This window comes from Hypanus sabinus, chromosome 25 (genome assembly GCF_030144855.1).
Source record: "Hypanus sabinus isolate sHypSab1 chromosome 25, sHypSab1.hap1, whole genome shotgun sequence".
Taxonomy (NCBI): domain Eukaryota; kingdom Metazoa; phylum Chordata; class Chondrichthyes; order Myliobatiformes; family Dasyatidae; genus Hypanus; species Hypanus sabinus.
In genome coordinates, this window is record NC_082730.1 from 21,462,647 (window position 1) to 21,479,060 (window position 16,414).

Consider the following 16,414-nt stretch of genomic DNA (forward strand, 5'->3'; position numbering starts at 1 on the left):
CACTATCAAATTCATCAACTTTCCCTACTAAGGCCATTGTCACATTATTTTAAATTTACTTTTGCTAGTTATGTGTCTCTCACTGTTACTTCAATGCCCGTGACTGCCTTCTCTGTATTGGTTCACTCTTCCCTCTATGCTGTCTCTTTCCCTTGCTCCAAATTCTGTTGGCTCATAACTATTGGTGCAGTTGGTGATACTCACTGATATTCAGGTCCATGCTCATTACCAACTTGATGTGGTTGTACATCTACATATCAAATAAATAAAGGCATGCATTTGGAGAATTTAATGTGTATATTCACCTTGCAAATCTACGCACATGCGTAAGTTATCAGTCAATAATTAGAGCTAAGAGAAGTCACTACACTAAAAGAAATTGATCTATATATTACACCTTTGTGCCTGTTCCCTCTAATCTTAGATTCCCTTGACTGAGATATCAGCCCTCCAGCTTTTGCTTTCCCAGTTCCACTCAGAACTTTCTTAATCTCCAAATGATCACTTGTCACACTTCTCAGTCCCAGTGAGGAGGAACCAATCTCACTCAATCTCTCCCCAAAGAGCCAAACCCCTAATCTGACTGAATAATTTTGTGTATCTACATTCCACTGCCTTGAAGCAGTATCCACTTATTGTGTCCCGAAATATCCTAGTCCATCTATCCATAGGAATAGAGACACACTGCACACAAAATGTCAGGTATTAACAATAACATTCAGTTCTCAATGTAACATTTACAGTCATAGAAAACTACAGAAACTGGCCCTTCAGCCCATCTAGTTCCTGCCAAAACAATTAAACTGCTTAGTACCTCTGAGCTGCACCAGGTCCATAACCCTCTATACCACTCCCAGCTATGTACCTATCCAAACTTCCTTTAAATGATGAAATCAGAATTGCATCGACCACTTGCTCTGGCGGCTCGTTCCACACTTGTAGCATCCTCTGAGTGAAGTTTCCCCTCATGTTCCCCTTAAACATTTCACCCTTCACCCTTAACCCATGACCTCTGGTTGTAGTTTCACCCAACCTCAGTGGAAAAAGCCTGTTTGCATTTATTCTATTTATACCCCTCATAATTTTTTAAACCTCTATCAAATTTCCCCTCAATTTTCTACATTCTAGGGAACAAAATTCTAACCGATCCAATCTTTCCTTATAACTCAGGTCTTCCAAATTTCTGACGTATGTTTGAACTCAAGTTCTAATGAGTTAATTTCCAGTTAGCTCGGACAGAGGAATTAATCCTCTTGCTTTTCTTTGGAGAAAGCTCCAACAGCCCATTGGAGATCATTTAACTGATTTGGTAAACTGCAGCACCCATTTGGTGCCCTCAGAAACCATCAGATTCGCACTCAAAGCCAAGTATGTCATGTGCCATGCCATAGCTGGTAAGCTATTTAGAAAGGAGATAGCAAAACTCAAGTTGACTCAAGTACAATATTCTCCAAGCTCCCACATATAGAAAGAGAGAATTATGGGTAATAGGATGGGAGTAGATGCTACACAGAGCTGCAGGGAAGAGGCTGGGAGTTCATAGAGGAAAGGACCTAACCAGGAACAAATGGGTAAAGAGTTTGCAGAAGCAATGCTGTCAAACTTACTGAAGTTAGTGCTTTTGTTTTGAATTATGGTTTTACGGAGCTTGGTAGAGAGGCAGGCTGATTTACGAAGTGTGCACAGTTCAGTTTTATTATTTATGGGTTGAGTCAAAAATGCTGGAAGCAAAGGATCTAAAAGTGAAATTATTGGAACAGTAATAACTTTTTCTCCAAGAGCAGGGCAACAGTGGCTGAATAATTAGCAGTCTGACGGAAATGTGATTAAACTGGGGCAGGACAGCTTTAAGCAGTACGCTGCTTTGCATTTAAGTGTTAATAGTCAGATCCAGTCTACATCATATTTATCGACCCTTTGAAACTCTTCTCTGATTATTTCCCACCAAACTTGTTATATTTTGTGATAAACACAAGATATTCAGCAGATCCTGGAAATCCAGAGTAACACACACAAAATCCTGGAGGAGCTCAGCAGGTCAGGCAACATCTACGGGGAGGAATGAAGAACTGACATTTCATCAGGACTAGGAAGAAAGATGGAAGAAGCCAGAATAAGGAGGGGGAGGAGTACAAACAATCGGGTGATAGGTGAAGTCAGGAGAGGGGGGCTGTGGGATGATAAGGTGAGATGCTAGGAGGTGATCAGCAGTAAAGGTAGAGGGCTGAAGAAGAAGGGATCTGATAGGAGAGGAGAGTGGCAATGGGAGAAAGAGAAGGAGGAGAGGCACTGGAGAGAGATAATGAGCAGGTGAGGAGAAGAGAATGGGTAAGAGGGGAACCAGAATGGAGAATGGAAAAAAGAGGGAAGAGAGAGGGGGGTTATCTCTTGCTCAGGAGGAAATGGTGAGCCTGTCATGCTAATGCAAGTAAATGTGACCTTCTAAGACCAGCGTGAAGAAACATTGTTCGACAGCAAGGTGCCACAGCAAAAGAGAAGGGTGGGTTAAAAGTGTGTGCAGTGAACCCTTTCCCCTTGCCTAGTGGATTCTCACAAATGTGTATCATAGATACAAGAGATTCTGCAGATACTGGGAAACTTGAGCAATACACACAAAATATTGGAGGAACTGAACAAGTCAGGTAGGACATATGGAAGGGAATAAACAGTCATTGTTTCAGACCCAGATCCTTCATCAGGACATTCAGAAATGTGAATGGAGCACTGCAGAAGGATACTTACATTGCTAAAGGATAATGCATATTAATATATGTTAAGTGAAGTTGCAACACCATGTATGATAAAGATGGTAGAAGAGCTACGCAAATCCTGATATTAATTTGAAAGTTGAAGTATTCAGTAAAGGATATTCTATTTGTACCGTTGCCTCTGTTTATCTGTCTCTTCTTTGAGTATTGTCACTTTATCATGATGGAGAGGCTTGTGAGTTTGGGAGATCCCAAGAGTGAGGTTGCCTGGCACTTAGCTTCTGGTAGGGTCACCGTAGTGGTAAGGTCAAGGGGAAGCTTTCAAACTATGTAACATGGTCCCTTCTGGCAATCCCCCACCTTGCTATTTACCTCAGGAATTGGGCCCCAATCCCCTCCTTTAGTTTCCAATCACTCCCAGGTTCCACTAACCACACACAGCGGCTTTCCATCAGAAAATGCAGGATAAAGACCCTGTGATCACAACAAGGAGCTGCCAGTTTGTTAGTTGACTCAGGTGTGAGTAACCTCATTTCATGGTTCTTAGGACTGCCAGTTCTAAGTCTAACATCGCTCCTGGATACCGATTCCATGCTCGCTATGTCAATAACGCCCCCCGACTCTGCCTCCACGCCCGTGTTCAGCACTTGGGTTCGTCCACCGCCTCACTTGTGTAACAGTATGAGCAATGCATCCAAGAACTCAATGATGGAACTGATGACAGTGAAGGCGGAGGAAGGTGGTGGCAGTGAAGGGTTCCCAGTCATCTTGCATTCCATGCCACTGGACCCTGACCCCTGTGAAAGACTGTGTGGTGGCTGCCTGTGCATCAGCCTCCCTATGTTAAACAAACTCACACACTGGCATTCTCCATTAAGGGAATAACCCTTTGGGAGAATATTGTACTCCGCTTGAGTGATTGCTCTCCTACTATCTAAGTCTAATCTTCTATTCAATCAAATTAGGATTATTCTTCACCATAAGTCAATTTTTGCAATTGATCCATGTCCTTTGATAAGCACACTTGAAAATAAGTCAATATTAGTCCCAATAATCTCCATTGACGTAAGTTGAAAGAATTTCCACCATCCACAGCTCAAGCAGACGACTCCTAAAACAGTTCCCAATTTTACTCATGGTCAGGCTTTGCTATTTTTGATACAGATTTCACCACCAGAAAAAAATAGTTTAAATCTACTTACTCCATAAAAACACTTAAAATAAAAGATTACATCAGCTCTTAAGTTCTTAAACAAATGAATGCAAGATTTTTTATGCAATTCGCCCTTGCAATTTAATCCTTTAAGTGATGATGTAATTTATCTTGCATATAATTTACATTAAGATGACTATAAACAGTAAATGAATCTTTGCTCTTTAGCTTGGTTGGTATCTAAATGTGAACTGTAATGGTGAGCAGCAAAGGGTAACCTTTGATTTTTGTTCAAGTATATACAGACTATCTTATATGGGACATAGAAGCTGAGGCAGTTAGTTCAAATAATAATGTTTAAAACTAATACTTCACCTTCATCAGCGCAAAGTTACTTTTAAATTGAGAGAAACTTTCAACTAAACAAGTCATGCAAAACAAATGGGAATCATAAGCCTGACAAAATTATTATTAAGTTCTAAGAACAGCAGAAAACACCTAGACCTAGGCTATTATGAGCTTCATAATGGAGAAAAGGAAAATGTATTGATTCTGTTAAATCTGAGGTGCTTAACAACATAATGAGTGATGGTTATTATAATAAATGAGCAGTATTCTGATTGCATAGTCTAATAGTTTCTGGCCATGATTATTTCCTACTGTAGATGACATAAACATAAAGTTTCTTTTTGTAGAGTTAAAGAGTCATAGAACACTACAGCACAGAAACAGGCCCTTTGGCCCATCTAGGCCTTGTTGAATTATTATGCTGTCTAGCCCTGTCAACTTAGCAGGAATATAGATTTACATACTCCAGCCATCATCATCATCATGTGCCATACTCTGCCAGAGCCTCGGCAACCACCCATGCATGTACCTATACAAAATCCTCTTAAATGCTAAAATCAAACACACATCCAACACTTCTGCTGTGAGCTCATTCAACACTCTCATCATTCTCAGAGTGAAGTTCTCCCTCATATTTTCCTTAAACATTTTACCTTTCACCCTTAACCCATGACCTATAGTTTGAGTCTTCACCTAACCTCAGTGGTAAAGGCCTGCCTGTATTTACCCTAACCATGCTCCTTAAACTTTTGTATATTTCTATCAAACCTTCCCTCATTTTCTTCAAGGTGAATGGCTTTAATTAAGAAGATACAGGAGCAGATTTTCCTGAGAGGATAAATTGGAAAATTATACCCAAAATCATTCCCATCCATCCACCTATTTTGGGAGCATTTATTTTCCCTTAAGTTTTTATCAATTGCACTGTCATATAGGTACACATAATATTTGTCTCAAATGGTTGATAACTTATCTTAATCGTCAGGCCTTGCATAAAATGTGGAAACCAAGCCATTTCCTCCATCTGACAAGTTTCAAACCATGGAGCTACCATCCATGACACGAGGCCAATGGAGTGCAGTTTCTGCTTTTGGGGGACAATTACTGTAGTAACCTATGCACAACTGTGACAAGATTCACAAAGTGAAGTTACATTACAAATGCCATCAAACCTCATCGACATTTTTTAAAAATTCAGGAACCCATACAACCCAGTGTTGATGAAGGGTCCCAGATCTAAAGCATTGACTGTTTGAATTTCACAGATGCTGCCTGGCCTACTGAGTATTTCTAACCATTTCTGTTTTTATTTCAGACTTGCTGCATCTGCAGTTCTTTTTTTTAAATTTTCAATTCAGATCTTTAATTGATTTTGATTTTGCATTAAGAAGTATTTACTAACATATTAAAGGGAGATTATATAATGCAACTACAGGACTTACTTTCTCCTTTGTCCTCTCTCTCTACCATCTGTTTCATCTTCTTTCTTTTTCATTTTCCATCCTGTCTTTGCTGCCACCAACTTCTGTTTAAGTTCAAACTGAAAGACCTCTGAAGTTCCCAAATGAGAACTTTATAATATAAATGTGTCTCCATAGACACCAACTCTACATTTATGCTCTGACAGTTCAGTAAGATTAATAAGGCTGGAAAGTGGAAATGTTATCCTGATACATGGAGATGTCACTGGACTTTGGATGGAACAGAACACCAGAACAAAATCAGAGCACGAGTTGGTCACTTGGCCCCTCAAGCCTGCCACAACATTCAATATAATCATAACTGATCTAGACTGGCCTCAGCTCATCTTCTGTGCCAGTTCCCCACAGCCTTCAATTGCCCTATATTTCAAATATTCATCTATCTTCATCTTAAGTATTTCAAGTGATCTGGTCTCCACCACCCTCAGGGGTAAAGAATTTGAAAGATTCACTATCCTTTGAAAAAATAAATTTCTAAGCACCTCAGTTTTAAATGATCAGTGACTTTTGAGAAGGCAGATGCATTTTGTTCACTAGAACCAGACAAGAATAAACCAAGAAATTCTGCAGACTGCTGGAAAGCACATGAAATGTGGGAAGATCTCAACAGGTCAGGTAGCATCTATGGAGAGGAATAAACTGTTGATGTTTTAGACCAAGACCTTTCATCTGTCCTGGTGAAGCGTCTCAGCCCGAAATGTTGACAGTTTATTCCTTGCCAACAGAACAAGAATTAGTTTTAATAGTATTTCTATCTCCTCTCCAGTTTTACTCATATGTTTCAATGCTATCACTGATTGGCTAAAATGGGCATCTGATTCTACAATCCCAACCTCGCAGTGGTGAACCAGAGTAGCAGGAATTCATGCTCAACTGTTTATGATGTTATTTCTGAGCCACCCTCTCTTTGGAGTTAGCGTCTTTACAAGGAGGACAGTATCACAGGACTAGTTTAAGGGGAATGGTTTGATTAGCAAGCGAGCCACAGTGAAAATAGATCAAGGGCTCTGGGCGGGGAATCAAATAGCATGAAATCAGCATTGTAATGGCCAAGTCCGCGGTCACTTGATGTGTTATTTAATTCACAACCAATCATATTATGGCAATTTCATTCTTGGAACTGTAAAGGTTTACACCTGGATTTTCAGGGGAGCACAGGTACATGTTCCAGAAAGGTTGACTCAGGTTCTCCTGATGTATTTCCCATCTTACACTCCATGTAAATTTAAGGTTATCCATCAGCTCCTTCCTGTTGCCTCACTCTGCATGACACCTGGTCACCTTGCTAACCTTGTTATCCTGTCAACATCTCAGCTCTGAAGTTTCAATCCCACATATTTTGATCCCAAATTCTATTTCCCACTCTTCTACTCTTGCTTCATCTCCTCCCATGGGATTCTTCTTATCCTCAGCTGCCCTCTGTCCACTTCCCCCTTCTCATTCAGCTAATCACCTCTGTAATCTCTGACCCTCCAACCTAATGCGACCATCAGACCAGTTTCACCACCCATCCTTCCGTTCAGCATTCCAAGGAGAACATATTTCGTGACTTCTTTGATTCACTCTTCTAACTCCATCAACACTAATTGCTCTTCCCTCAGTATTTTTCATTGTTAAGTACATAAGACAACTGTACTTTTAACTCCTTCCTTTCTACAATTGAGGGTCACACAATATCGCAGAATCCTTGGAAATGCAAGTGATAATAAAGTGGAAATTTGTTGAGCATGGGTTGATCTCAACCCATTGAGCTGCTATGTAGGGTTGGACATAATTAACTTATTTTTCACTTCATTAATTTAGACTCTACCTTCCAGTGTCTAAAGGCGCATTCTGGTCCCTCCACAGAGGATATTTCAGCAGAAGAGTGATGTCAACAAGAAAGGTAGCAGTGAGGAGATGAGAAGTGAGTTAAGTGGAGGGTAATGGGTAGTGATTGTGAGGAAAGCCTAGTGCCAGTTGGATGCCTAAGGCAACTTTCACTGCTGAATAATACTATCTATTGCTTTCGAGAGGTATAGAGAATAGTGCATGTTCTTGGAGACTGTCCCCTCATACTCAGTATGGTCTACATTCTGAACTCTGTAAAGGCCTCTGGACTAACACACATAAAATTCTGGAGGAACTCAGCAGGTCAGGCGGCATCTACATAGAGGAATATAGAGTTGATTTTTCAAGCTGAGACCCTTCATCAGTCTTGGATTGCAACAGTGACTATTTATTCCTTTTCACAAATATTGCCTGACCTGTGAGTTCCTCCAACATTTTGTATGTGTGTTACACTGGAATGAGTGGTGAATCTGTGGAATTTGTTGCCATAGCTAGCTGTAAAGGCTAACTCATTGTGTATATTTATGGCAGAGGTTGATAGAGTTCTGATTACTCAGGGCAAGAAAGGGTACAGGGAGAAGACAGGAGATTGGGACTGAGAGGGTAAATGGATTGGCTGTGACGAAATGACAGAGCAGACACAGTGGCCTAATTCTGCTCCTATACCTTATGGTCTTAATTCCAGCATCTGGCGAATCTCTAGTTTTTGTAGAGGCTCCTGGGCAAATGCAGCTAAATATATACCACAGTGGGAAGAAAAGCCATTCCTAGAGATGATCCTGGATTGACAAGGATGCAGCCATAACTAGAATCTTAGCATTTGGTTTTGCATCTGAATGTGAACTGCTTAGGCTGATCAAAGTGAGACAATGTAATAGTTGACGTAACTCCGGGCATAACGCTAAAACTGTAACATTAACCCAGAGCTGCAAAGAACTGTTTAAAAAGTGTGCATAGACTGTGTTTCATTTTGAGACCATAGTGAGACCAGCTGAGTAAAACTACAGCATTAAAATCACTCCAAGACTGGGAAAGAAATTGGATTTTTAATCATTGCTGCCTCGTATTTACCTTGTGCATTTAAATTTGGATCAAGCAAGAAATTGCTGCAAATAAGCATTTAAACTTAAATTGGTTTGAAATATTTCTTAAATGCATAACTTAATAAATGTTAAGTAGACTAGCAGGAAGCTAAACAGATAAAACCCTCTGGGTCAGGTTTTATTCATTTTATTTGTAATTTGCTTTTTGAAATATTTTTTTCTCTCATTCTCCCAGGCAGACTTATTAACTTAGAGGCTTGAATTTACTTTCTCAGAAATCAGTAGCAATATTTATTCACAGCAAGTAATTGTGTTGCGTCATTCTGAGGGAAATTTCCATTTGGGGGTTTTGAGTTAATTTAAAGTTCAGCAAATCCATAAAAGCATTAGGTTCTATTTGCATTATTCTGATCTTCAGTTTGCCCCTGTCTCTGGGCACATTCAGTTTCCAGAAGTACTAACTTTGTTTATTTATCTTTTTTTTAAACTTCTAAAGAACTTTCCTCTTGAAGATTAAGAAGTGGGCAACAACTGCCACTTGACTCAAGTGACCAAATTTCCCATTTCTCTGAATCAGTTGCTATCAGTTTCGCTCAGTGAGCTGTTGGTTCAGAATTCCATTCCAGATGATGGAAAAGGAAGACCAGGCTGAAATTTCCAATATAATGCTGAGGGTATTATGGTCAGGATCTCTGTCTTTCCAATGGGAAACATTAAGCCGAGGTCCCCAGCTTCTCCCTTGAGTGGAAGTAAAACATTCCATGACACCACTTAGATAAAATCTAAGGTCTACCAGGTGAGTTGTCAATATTAATTCCTCAACTAATATGCAAGTAGATGATCAGGTCTTTTTTTTACATGAGTGTATGTAAAACTACCTGTGATAAATTATCTCCTTCATTTTCTATGCTTTATAAGAGAAGTCGTAGATCATAGAACATTACAGTACAATATAGGCCCTTCAGCACATGATGTGCCAACATTTTAACCTGTCTAGGAACAATCTAACCTTTCCCTCTTATATACCATAGCTCTCCATTTTTCTATCATCCATGTGCCTATCTAAGAGTTTCTTAAATTCTCCTAATGTATCTGCTTCTACCACTACGCCTGGCAGTGCATTCCATGCAGTCACTACTCTTTGTATAGAAAAAACCTCTGACATCCCTTCTGTACTTTCCTCCATAAAATTATGTTCCCTAATGTTAGCCATTTCCACCCTAGGAGAAAGTCTTCCGCTATCCATTCAATCTATGCCTCATCTTGAGTAAGCTCCAGATAGGAAAGCCCTAGAGAAAAGACATGCTCTGTAAATCAAGTAGCATCCTGCTAATCTCCTCTGCACCCTCTCTAAAGCTTGCACATCTTTCCTATTATGAGGCAACTGGAACTGAACACAATATTCTAAATCTGGTCGAACCAGGTTTTGAAACATTACCTCGCGGCTCTTGAACTCATTTACCTCAGCAAGGAAAGCCAACACGGCATTCGCTTTCTTAGCAACCCTATCAACTTGCACTGCAACTTTGAGGGATTAACCGTAATTAATTAGTTGTAAAGTATTTTGGGACATTCTGAGCTTGGAAAAGGTGTTAAATCAATACAATACCACGGTAGCATAGTGGTTCGCGTGAGGCTGTTACGGAGTTCAAAGTTCAGCTCCGGCACCGTCTGTAAGGAGTCTGTCACCTCCATGGACTGTGTGCATTTTTCTCTGGCTGCTCCGGTCTCCTGCCACAGTCCAAAGACCTTCCAGGTAGGGTAACTGGTCATTGTAAATTATCTTGTGATTAAATTAGGGTTCATCAGGTCTGTAGGGGCTTGCTGGAGCAGCATGACTGGAAGGGCCTACTCTGCTCTGTATCACTAAATATATTAAATAGATAAAATAGGTACCTATTTTACAACTCAAGTAAAATCAGTAATGTACCTTTATTCCATATTTAGCCCCAGTTTTGTAAAATATCTAACAATTAAGATGCAGCAATTGTACAGCGCTAAATCGGTAACTAGAGATCAATTTGCTCTGCTTGTTACAGAAATGCTGCCTCTTCGTCCCCCTTATGATTCAATTAACATCGACAGCAACAACTCCACGGCCTATACTATCTATTCTCAGGTGTGCTGCCCAAATTAAATGCAGCATCCAAATTTTGTTACATTCTGGGAATCGCAGGATATAATGACTTTGCCTTGTATTGCACAAGAGCTGAAGTGAGGAAGCCACTGACTGGAAAAATGTTTTTAGAACAATTCAAGCCATTGATTTGCATGGCAATCTAATTGAGCTTGCAACATACTGTACAGAGGGTGAGAAAGCCCCAGCAGAAGGTTTGGAGAAACAAAAACTCTTTTCTACAATGAGAGACGTTCATCATGTTGTAACTTAAGGTTGTGTTCCAAAATTATATTTTCTGAAAATATTACATCTGCTTTATCTAGCCTCCCTATTATCAAGGGTATCTTTAAAAGGCAGTGCATTAAGAATTTTCACCATCCAGGACATGTTCCCTTCTCAATACTACTATCAGGAGGAGGTACAGGACATTGATAGCCCCATATTTGGCATTTCAGAAACAGTTCTTCCCATCCACCATCAGATTTCTGAACAATCCACGAACCTATGAACTACCTCATTATTTTGCTCTTTTCTTGCATTATTTATTTATTTGTTTTTTGTCATCTATAGTAATATTTTATGTATTGCACTGTGCTACTGCTACAAACCAACAAATTTCATGAAATAAGTCAGTGATAAAAAAAACTGCTCACAGTCTCCCTTCAGGCTCCTTCCCCTGATGGTTCCATTCACTCGCATGAAAGAGAGAGTCGCACAAGAGATCCATACTGGCCTTCCATAGGTTTAAGGGGAAAGCTTTCCCAACAGATTCTGAATGATTCACCCACAGCCTTCCTAACTGGAATTTCAGGAATATATGTCACTTAACTGTGTACCTCTGACAATTAGGGATCTCTAGATGCAAACAATCCATAGTGACCCAATATACTCAAATAAAAATCAGTTTCTTTTAAGCTGGAGAAATTGCCAATGATTATATAAATACAAATAGAGCATTTCCTTGGCTTGAAGCATTTATTTTATTTATTTAGAAGTGCAACATGGGACAGAGCCTTCCTGCCCACCAAGCCATGCCATCCAGCAACCCATCAATTTAACCCAAGTCTAATCACAGGACAATTTACAATGACTAATTAACCTACTAACTGGTTCATCTTTGGACTGAGGGAGGAAACCTACGCGCACACGGGACAAAATTACAAGCATTCTTATAGAGCAGGGGTGTCAAACTCATTTTAGGTCACGGGCCGGATTGAGCAAAATGCAGCTTCATGCGGGCCGGATCAGTCGGGCACGTGCGAACACAGCTTTCATTGCCTCTGTTTTTTCAGCCTGTTCTCATGTGTCTCAGTCTCTGCTATAACTACAAAGTGTTTCACTTCACAAATTCCATTTCTTATGAAGAAGACTGCTGAGCAAGCATTATTTTTATGATTGGTATTAATTTACAATCATAGGCTTCATATCGCCGGGCCATTAATAATTAAAATAATAGATCTATCTAAAATGATCTCGCGGGCCGGATATAATTGTACGCCGGGCCGGATATGGCCCGCTGGCCTTGAGTTTGACGCCTAAGTTATAGAGGATGCCAGGATTGAACGCCGAACTCCAAAGCCCCAAGCTGTAACAGCATCACTTTTGCTGCTACACTGCCTGAGCACCCTAATTTATGTGTTGGATGTAACCTTAAGGTAATATCATGGGACAAGAAATTAGTGCATTTTATGGCTGCACGTGCTTCATACACCATACAAAGTCACTCCACCTTCTCACCATATGGCAAGTGCTGTGTCTTAGTCGCGGCTGCTGTGCTTATGAGGATGGAATGGGGATGTCCGCCTGGTGCTCTTCAGAAGCTGTGCACTTTGTATGTATTTTTAATGTGTTGGACCACTTGTAGTTGATGTAATACTGCCTCAGGCTGACAAGATACTGGGTGCAATAAAGCACAGAACATCTGCATCTGAAGAATCTGTTGTGTTTACAGTTAGAGAATTTTAAGGATAAGGTTGCAGAATTTATCCTTAGATGGTGGAGCACTACACATAAGGAATGTATACGAGACTGAAAATTGTGGCATTCAGAAGAAAATGAGAGAAATCCTGAAGTCTGTAGAACAGCCCAAGCTGAATCATTCCTGTAACTTTAACTTGTTTCCCTTCATCGTTTTGTTGGGTTAGGAATGTCACTGGGAAAATTCATAGAGCTTTAACCTCTAGATAATGTCTCTGTCAGTCATCTTCCCAAGAAGATTAAATGCATTAGTGGGAGTCTTGACAGGTCATTAGATATGGCTTGCAGTTTGTCTATGAAGCACCATCTAAGGTAATCATTCTGTGCGAATCATCTGAAAGACTTGAGGCGGAGTTTTGCAATAAAAGTCTTTATTTCCTTTCCACTGAGATTTGATTGACCTTTCCCCATTCTTAATTCCCATCCTCTTAAACTTAAGAGAGATTGCTTGATTGAACTCCTGTTAATGTTCTGATAAAAAATGTTAACAATGTGAAATGGAATGCTTGCACAACTTGGTTTGTGTGTGTCCCACTGGCCCTACCTGGCAGCTTACCTCCAGGCATGGCCATTGAGGGATTTCTGCATGAGAAGATAAAATTAACTTACTTAGCCCTGAATTCTGTAGTCAGATTTTTAATGTTCCCAGGAGCACTAAAGGAATTTAATTATTGCTAGCCCTCAAATCCCTTATTAACATAGATATTTAACAAACCTTTTAATTATTTTAAGACAAAGCAAGCTGATTGACAAAGCAGTGCGGGGGCATTGTTTTCATAAAAATGTGTGTTTGTCAGTGCAACACAAAAGCACCAGCCCTAGAAAGATCATCTATAACCAAAGTTCCTTCACTTTTAATGAATCAGAAATATGACAGATATTTTGTGCACAGCTAAGTCCCACATACATTGATACAATAAAAAATCAGGCAAACACACACAGAACCATGGTGGTAGGAGAGCAGCATCCATTATCAAAGCTCCTCATCACCCAGGCTGTGCTCTTTTCCCACTGCTATAAGGTAAAAGAGCCTCAGGACTCGCACTACCAGGTTCAACAACAGTTACTAACCTCAGTCACTGTGCTCTTGAACAAAAAGGATAACTACACTCATTTAAGGACCTTTTATCTTGTTACTTCATGCTTGTTATTCATTGCTATTTAATTATATCTGTATTTGCACAGTTCGTTGTCCAATGATTCTGTTTACAGTTGTCAGTTCTAAACATTTGCTAGGCATGCCTGCAGTAAAAGAATCTCAGGGTTGTATGTGGTGACATGTATGTACTCTGATAATAAAATTTACTTTGAACTTTGAATACTGGAGGAACTCAAAAGATCAGGCAGCATCTATGGAGTGGAATAAATCGTCAATAATTTAGGCGGAGAACCTCTTTGTGGTGGGCAGGAAAAACAGGGAAGTGGGAAGCAAAGCATATTTTACGAGAGCAAATCATACAAAATGCTGGAGAAACTAAGCAGGTCAGGTAGCATCTATGAAAGGGAATAAACTGTTGAAGGCTGAGACCCTTCATCACAATGCTAGATTTCCGGTAACTGCAGAATCTTCTGTGTGAATAATTAGGGCATCAGTATTAGGTGTTAACAGATGGTGGAGATTGTTGCTAGATGCTTGATGGATATGAGAAGAGAAAAAGGAAAGAATAAAAGCCTGGAATTTGTATTGTGTAGTGCCTGATTTCAAGAACTGTACAATGCAATTTTGACTTTCCCTAATTAGATTGTACTGTAGATCATTTCCAGATGAAGTCACACTAGACATAAAATTGGAACTGGCACTTTTATGTGTATTCACTTTATTGTGCCTAATATGTTCCAGAGACTTATTTTGTTTGAACATTAACCAGTTGTTAGCATCACTATGAAATTTATTGGGGGATTTTCTTGCCAGAGGGCGTACTTGTGCATCTGATGTAATTTCCTTGTACTGTGGGAGGATCAAGCCAAATTATCCCGGAAGCAATCACAGTTGTATCCTTGCCACTGTTCCCTCTCAGCTGTGCATAACTGCAATGCTCCTGTGCATATAAGCATTATTGCCACCCAGCTGAAGTTTTCTTTTATATATTAATGTTAAGATTTAAAGCGCCGCACAGTTTTCAGGCTATCTAAACGTTTCCTGCTCAGAAGAATGGTTGGTCCACACAGCTGTAAAAAATAAAAAAGAAGGAATGTTGATTCTTGCTTCCAAAAGTAGTAACTTCAAAGAAATCAAACTTCGGAAGCAGGTCATCCAACACTCCAGCATATCACATCTTTAAGACATTTAACTGAAGACAAACTTTTGTAATATGTCCTTACTCTGTTTTTCAGTTCCCAGAATCAGAGTGTCTTTAGTTTTCTATTTATGGTGAGCCTTAGACTGAACGCAGTCCCTGTCAGTGTGATCAGCTTACTGAATATATCATGTGTTACTGTGTGTGATTTTTCTGACACAGAAAGGCAGAAAGGTAGACAGACAATCTGTCAAGCTGCTTTTAACTATCAGGCAGGTTTATCCTCCAACGAGGCAATAAATAAATGAGAAAAAGAAATCCAATGACAGATTTACAGTAATTATTGAACTGTGAGTCAGTTTAGTGAGTTACACTCTCACCTTTAGGTCAGAAGTTTGTGGATTAATTATCCACTTCAGGGTTTTGAGCACATAATCCAGATTAACACATCTGTGTTGTGCAGGATAGTTTCCATGAAATTCAATTGCATAACACTGTACTTTATTCAGTATGATGCAAATGAATGATCATTTCTCCTTTCATGGAGTGAAGTTTGATAGCAATTATTTCAAAATAACTTGCATCACTCAGAACTTTCAGTCAGTCATTTCTGTGACTCAGTATCCAGCACGAGCGGAATGACTTCATTCCCTGGACTGCAGGGGTTCCCAGGTCACACTGTCCAAGGGAATTAGAATCAGAATGAGGTTTAATACAAATGGCACCCAGTGTATCATAAAGTATGTTTTGTGGCAGCAGTACATTACAACACAAAATAAAAATAACTATATCCTTCTTTGGCTGCCTATCGATTTTGATGTTGACTGTGCTGAGAGTTTAGCCTCTGCAGGCACGTCACACCATCCAGAAACTTGGTGTCGTGCCCCCACCATACAGTCTCTCCGCGATTCCAGATCTGATGCTAAGTGGTACACAGGAGTGTAACCAACTTAGCGGATAAGGAAGTTGCCCCGCAGTGACAACCATCTAGTCTAGTGATGCCATCCGTTGACCAGCACTCTGGTTCCTCCGCGTGCCACCAAGGTGGCTGTACCATTGACCCTTTTGGATTCATCCACCACAGACACCATCAGACGCCCTGTTACCGGCATCCTCACTGGGTGCAGCCTTTGCCTGAAGAGGCGTAACCTACAAAGTAGCAAAGGCACGCTTACCTCTTTCTTTTTTTCAGCATGCATGCAAAAATAACTATATACTACAATGAGAAATATATGTATAAGATACATTATAGTAAGTAAGGTGCAAAGATAGTGAGGTCGTGTAGATGGGTTTATTGCCCATTCAGAAATCTCATGGTGGTGCTGTTACTGAAACGTTGAGTGTGTGTGTGTCTTCAGGTTCCAGTGCTTCCTCCATCATGGTAACAATGAGAAGAGGTCATGGCCTGCATGATGGGGGTCCTTAACGACAGATGCCGCCTTCTTGAGCCATCACCTTTTGAAAATGTCCTTGATGCTGGGGAGGCGAGTGCTCATGCTGGAGCTGACAGAGTTTGCA